The sequence below is a fragment of the Schistocerca gregaria genome, chromosome 4, assembly GCF_023897955.1.
Source record: "Schistocerca gregaria isolate iqSchGreg1 chromosome 4, iqSchGreg1.2, whole genome shotgun sequence".
In the NCBI taxonomy this organism is placed as follows: Eukaryota; Metazoa; Arthropoda; class Insecta; order Orthoptera; family Acrididae; genus Schistocerca; species Schistocerca gregaria.
The window spans coordinates 653,240,258-653,247,057 of record NC_064923.1 but is presented as its reverse complement, the minus strand read 5'-3'; the positions used below and the strand labels follow the sequence as shown (position 1 = coordinate 653,247,057).

The 6,800-nt window shown below is 48.4% G+C and overlaps 1 non-coding gene across 1 annotated transcript; it reads right to left on the bottom strand.

Annotated features, from left to right (window-relative positions):
* Positions 1–1,769: 1,769 nt before the first annotated feature.
* Trnas-cga (transfer RNA serine (anticodon CGA)) lies at positions 1,770–1,844 on the bottom strand. The gene has a single exon. It is a non-coding gene; the product is annotated as a tRNA-Ser (tRNA).
* Between the last annotated feature and the right edge of the window lie 4,956 nt (positions 1,845–6,800).

The window sequence follows — 6,800 nt, the reverse complement described above, 5'->3', positions numbered from 1 at the left end:
GCTAGCCATGGTAAGCACTTACGTCACTAGACACATTTTGCATGTGGGGCTGGATCTCCTGTTAGGATCGCTGGGGGGAATGCACCCAATATTATTCTGGGAAGTATGCAACAGATCTGTAAAGCACGTCCAAGGGGGAATTGGCTGTTATTTACATAGACTTGTGAAGTATGTATAACACTTGGAGAAGTCTAATTGTGTACAGGGAAATAGACGTGACTTTCACCTGCTGGTTGTAGGTGGCAGCGGTGTCTGGCTCGCGTCCGGCTGGCCCTGCAAAGTGCACGTGCAGAATCGGCAGCATTGGCATGCACGCCTAGGAGCTCTGTAGCAAACAGTTTGTTGATACGTTGCGGTTGACGATAGTTCGAAAGCGGTTTTTATGTGCGATTAGTGTTTGTACACTGCCATATTTTCGGCTGTTAAAGCGTTGTGAGCGTGTTTGCAGAGCGTTACACATGCACCATTTTTTGACTGACAAGAGTACTGTACGGGTCTGTTGCATTAGTTTGTAAACATGTCTGCTGGCTGTGCAATGCATTATTTCGACAATTTATAATTAGTGAGTGTGTTTGCAAAGCGTTTTACAAGCGTTATTTTGTCAATTTACGAGTTGTTTGCGTAGCTGTAGACTGTGCAATGCATTATTTCGTTGATTTACGAGTAGTTTGCAAGCATGTGGGCTGTGCAATGCATTATTTCGATAGTTTACAAATAGTGAGCTTGTTTTCAGAGCATTATACATGAATAATTTTTACAATTTACAAGTTGTTTTCATGTCCGCACCTCAGTTTAACCATTATTTCGGAGATTTACAAGTTGATTGCGGGTATGTAGGCTATTTACTGTGACCCCAAGCACGTCAGGGCAAAGGTTTTGAATCCGTGTAATAAATACACTATGTGAAATCCATCCATAAACAAACTGTTCCAAAATAAATAAAGTACACTCCTTCCTCCATCCAGTACCTGGATGCAGATTGACTCCTTTTCGGTCCATTTTTCCCCACGCCACAATGGGATGACAGTGCCCTCTGGTGGCAGTACTGTGTACTACGTCAGTTGGTCTCCAGACCTCATGGTGAACACACTTGATAGAGCTACTGCATGTGACAACTCAGATTGTTTAAACAAACAATGCATGCTAGTTAAAGTAAAAGTAAATCCATTATATCCAGCATCCCAGCAGAGGCTGACTCCATTTCCCACTAATTCCAAGGAAGAGTTGGCGGTTGGATGACTTAGGTTAGTGGAGGTAGCCCAATTACCTAGCAGAAATAATGGGAGGACTGTGAGTCCTCTCGCAGTATACACTCACAATCCAATTACCACCACAAGAGGAAGAGCCCGTACATACAGACATAGTGTAAGTGGATTTTCTCGATATTTTGAACTTAATGGTAGCTGGTGTGGAGGGGTGATACACTTGTGCTTTTCGTACGAGTTAATCCACCTCCTTAGTGCAGTGAGCCTCTTAGCTGAATGGTGTTGGCACACGTGCATATTGCAATTTACAGATCCAGGATCGTGATCCCGCGCATAAACTCTGGAAGATTAGCTAGCCATAGTAAACATGCCACGATGGCATGTGTCATGTTATACATGACATCATGTATCATGTGGTTCTTCAGTTTCTCCAGGCGTATTTCATGGCGAAATAAATCTTGGGTGAACAGCCTGGTGTCAGTGAACAAAGGACACATTAGAATGAGATTTTCACTCTGCAGCGGAGTGTGCGCTGATATGAAACTTCCTGGCAGATTAAAACTGTGCGCCCGACCGAGACTCGAACTCGGGACCTTTGCCTTTCGAGGGCAAGTGCTCTACCAACTGAGCTACCGAAGCACGACTCACGTCCGGTACTCACAGCTCTACTTCTGCCAGTATCCGTCTCCTACCTTCCAAACTTTACAGAAGCTTTTCTGCGAACCTTGCAGAACTAGCACTCCTGAAAGAAAGGATATTGCGGAGACATGGCTTAGCCACAACCTGGGGGATGTTTCCAGAATGAGATTTTCACTCTGCAGCGGAGTGTGCGCTGATATGAAAATTCCTGGCAGATTAAAACTGTGTGCCCGACGGAGACTCGAACTCGGGACCTTTGCCTTTCGCGGGCAAGTGCTCTACCAACTGAGCTACCGAAGCACGACTCACGTCCGGTACTCACAGCTCTACTTCTGCCAGTATCCGTCTCCTACCTTCCAATCTTTACAGAAGCTCTTCTGCAAACCTTGCAGAACTAGCACTCCTGAAAGAATGGATATTGCGGAGACATGGCTTAGCCACAGTCTGGGGGATGTTTCCAGAATGAGATTTTCACTCTGCAGCGGAGTGTGCGCTGATATGAAACTTCCTGGCAGATTAAAACTGTGTGCCCGACCGAGACTCGAAGTCGGGACCTTTGCCTTTCGCGGGCAAGTGCTCTACCAACTTTTTTTTTTTTTTACTTTACTTTGCCTTTCGCGGGCAAGTGCTCTACCAACTTTTTTTTTCGCCTTTTTTTTTTAATTTAGGCAGTGGCGGGATCGAGTGCTCTCCCAACTTTTTTTTTCTACCAACTTTTTTTGTGTTTTGTTTTTACTATTTTTCAGTATTTTTATAATTTTTTTTGTTATTTATAAAAAAACCTCTTGAACATGAAAATAAGAGACGACGTTCTTCATAAAATAACACAATACCCTTTGAAAATGGAAAACATAAGAGGTAGCTATATTTCCGCAAAGGCCTTCTATTTTTATTCTTTTTTTTTAACATAAAGGAGTATACAGTCTCACCATCAGCAGGAAACTCTTTTTTTTAGTCTTTTTTTGTTTTTGTTTTGGGGGAGCACAGGAGAAAGAAAAACAAATAGGCTGTAGATAGAGAGCTATGTGTGAAAGGGATAAACATGTATAAGGAGAAAAAAACGTAGAAGAGGAGGAGAAAAGAGAAGTGAAATAAAATAGGAATACTTTCCGCGCCATGCTCCACTTTGGCGCGCCATCAGAACAAAATGTATTCTATCATTGACCATTGAAGGGGAACGTGGGATCGTCCAGTCTTGGTTGGCAATGTTCGTTGAGATTCCAGCTTTGAGGCGGGTTGGTGAAAATACTCTGTAAATAGTTCGCGAAAGTGGCCCGATAGTGTCGATGTCGGCGAAGGGTGTGGTGACGTACTTGGAGGCGTGTCCAGAAGTCCGCCGGATCGACGATGTCGTCCCGGAAGAGGTAGTTGACAGCCATGCCACTGATCCATGTGACGGCGTGCCACTTAGCCGGTGGAAAGTAGGTCGTGTCGGGATATATCATTATAGTAGGAGAAACATGATGTGGTGGTACTCGGAGGTAGAAAGCCACAATCTTCTGTACGAGGGTCCCGACAGCTGCTGCTGGCCCACACTCAAAACGATGTAAATCTGTATCTTCGACATTGCATTTGAGTCACAGGTGTGAGTCCACCAGTGCAATACGATGCAGTTTCTGTCTTGTAGTATACTTGCCGTTGACGAGAAGGTACCACATAGAGGTGGTGTCAGTGGTGTGATATGGTTGGTGGATCGTTTTCCAAACTGTAGGCCATGAAACCTGAGGTTGACGTTTTTCGGCGGGGCTGCGTGGTGGAGACTTTCGGAGAAGGCGGTAGATGTCGCGGGTGGTCGTCTTCCTGGTCCTGGGGAGCTCGGTGCATATGTAGCTGTACTCCAAAAAGAAACGGCCGATATGTGACATCGGAGGTGGGATGTGCGCCAAAGACGTCGGTGGGCGTCTCGAAACAGGTGCGAGCTCGGTGGTCAACATTCCAATAAAACTAGCATTTTGGCTTTTCCATAACCGGAGAATAGTATTGGTGTAAAGTGCCGTAGTCCTGGCTCTCACATTAACCAGGTCGAGGCCACCATCCCGCTTCGGTAAGGTGAGAGCTTCATACTGGACTTTGAATATGTGTCCAGAACAAATGAAATAGCCGAAAGCCGCCTGTAATCTGGCCGCCATTGTCGCAGTGATGGGCAGAATCTGCGCTATATGGGGTATACGGGTTGCCAGATGGTTATTGACGAAGGTGACTCTCTGGCACATATTCAGCGGGCGTAGAATGTGATTTTGTATGTTGGCCCGGATGCGTTGCAGCAGCGCCCGATAATTGATCGCCGAGGTGCGGCGAATGTCTCGCGTGTACACCAACCCGAGACAGCGAAGAGTGTCCACCAGTTGAAATGGGACGACGCTGTCTGCGGGAAGGCCGCGGCCGATCTTCATGGCGCATGATTTTGCCACGTTCATAGCGCTCCCTGCCCCTTCACTGTAACGGGTAATCCACTGCATCGCAGCTTGTACGTCGGCCGCTGAACGTACGACGAGGGCCAAGTCGTCCGCGTAAGCTCGGCAGCGGAACATATGATCCCGGAGTAGAATACCTGTCAAACGTCGCCGTAATCCGCAAATGAGTGGTTCCATCGCAATGGCATAAAGCACCGTCGACAAGGGGCAACCCTGCCGTACTGAGCGTTCAATCCGTATAGGTTCTGTAAGTCTGCCGTTGACGAGAAGTCTGGACGTTGCTCCACGAAGGAGCCGCATAACCACTTGCGTGAACGTCGGGGGAATTGCCATTCGGTTCATCACTGCGTTCAGGAATGCATGATTGACGCGGTCAAACGCTTGTTTGAAGTCGATGGAGATTAAAGCGCCTGGCAGCCTCGAGTGTGTTGCCACAGCGATCACATCTCGATATTCACTGAGGGCTGTCTGTATATTACGATCTCCGCCTAAAGATGTTTGTTCGTGGGAAACAATTTCTCGTAAGACAAGTTTGAGTCGCACTGCTAGAAGGCGTGTGAAAATCTTGAAGTCGGAATTGAGTAACGTGATCGGCCGATAACTGTCGAGTCGTGTTCCTCCTGCGGGTTTCGGGACTGGTACAAGTAAGCCTTCCATGAACATTGGTGGCGAGTTCGCCGCGCCGGACAAAAGTTCCCAGTACATGTCCCTCCATCGTGACATCATCAAATCTTGGAAGGTTCTGTAAAATTCGAGAGGTAAACCATCCGGGCCGGGAGATCGATTCAGAGACCCTTTAGCCACAGCGCCTTGGACGTCGTCGTTGGTCACTTCAGAAGTCAGGAGGGTAGCCGCTGCTGCGTTTAGAGTACCAAGTGTCTCCTGGGTAACCTCAGCAATGGCTTCCGCACCGGCAGGTACCTCTTGATATAAAAGTCTATAGTGCGTTGTGAATGCATCCGCAATGGTAGCTTGCGAAGTCAGCCGGCGTCCATCAGGTAAGTCTAAAGTTGTCATTAAAGCCTGTCGGCGTCGACGAACATTTTGAATAATATGATGCATAGAAGGTTCTTCACCGTTAATCCTATCTTGGCTGCGTGCTCGTACAATAGCTCCCTCTAGACGACATCTGGTCAAGGTTAAAATCTTCGCCTTAATGCGTTGAGCTTCTTTTAGACGATCCGGGGATGGAGGTTGATCCATGAGTTCACGTAGAGCGCTGTAGTAGAAATCAGTTGTATGGTGATTCCACCTGGCTTTGGCTCTGCCATAGTGTGTCAGTGTGCGTCGGATGGCCGGTTTGGCGCACAGCAACCACCACTGCAGTGTGGTCTCGTAACGCGTAATTCGTTGAACACAGGTGTGCCACGTGTCGGTGACCTGTTGTCGACATTCAGGGTCCCGCAGTAGTGCTACATTGAGTTTCCAAGGTCCTGCACTGCGCCATATAGATTGTCGACGTAGGTTCATGGTACAGATGTAGATGTCATGATCCGAGAAGGCAGACGGCCAACGTTCCGCGTCGAGGAGAACTGATTTTAGAGCGTTAGAGATGTATATTCTGTCAAGTCGGCTGGCGGAGTGGCTCGTAATGTGTGTATACCCCGGGCGGTCGCCGTGTACCACTCGCCAAGTGTCGAGGAGACGAAGGCGGCGGACGAGGAAGCGAAGTTCCGGACATGTGGTGAAATGGGGGTATTGGTCTGTGCGCTCGAGAACGCCGTTGAAATCTCCACCTACGATGAGATGATCGTATCGGCCGAGGAATAAAGGTGTGATATCTTCTGCGTAGAACTGGGAGCGATCCCTCCGTTTATCAGTGCCCGATGGGGCGTACAGATTAATGATTTTGAGTCCGTCAACTGTGATGGCCACCCCTCGCGCTGTTGGGAGGTATGCGACATCGGAAACTGCAATCCCGTCTCGGAGGAGGATGGCTGCGCCTGTGTGTTCCATAGCTGCAGGGGCGGCGTACGTCTCATATCCATAACACCCAGCCCAAGTTGCTGTCCTCAGTTCTTGTAACAGGGCGATGTCGATGTCCGCTGCTCTTAGCGTGTCACGGAGCAGTTGAAGTTTAGCGTGGGAGCCGATATTATTAGTATTGATAGTAGCTATTCGGTACGCCTGATGGGAGATTCGTGCTGCCGATAGGGTCGTAGCTGGTGAAGATTGTTGTGGTGGATGCTGGAAGTCCATAGAAGTCGCAGTAGTCGCCGTAGAAACTTCCCCCATTTTAGTGTTGGTCTAACGGAGGAACAGATCTCATTTCCGCATCAGATGGAGGTGGGAAATCCGTGTCATCCGCCCATTAAAATGTCCGACAGGTTTGGCATCGGCGAGAGGTGGCAGCGCCGGCCGAGTCGGCTCAGTTGCGTCGGTGACAACAGGCGTGCTATGTTCCATGGCTTCAGGGCGCGGGGCTTGCGCATGCTCTCTGTTGGACGGTTCACCGTCTTTTGGATGACGCATCTCCGTGGCAGAGGAGAAAGTGTTATCGTGTTCTCCGTCAGAGTGATGTGCCATCTCTTCGTCCTGCGGA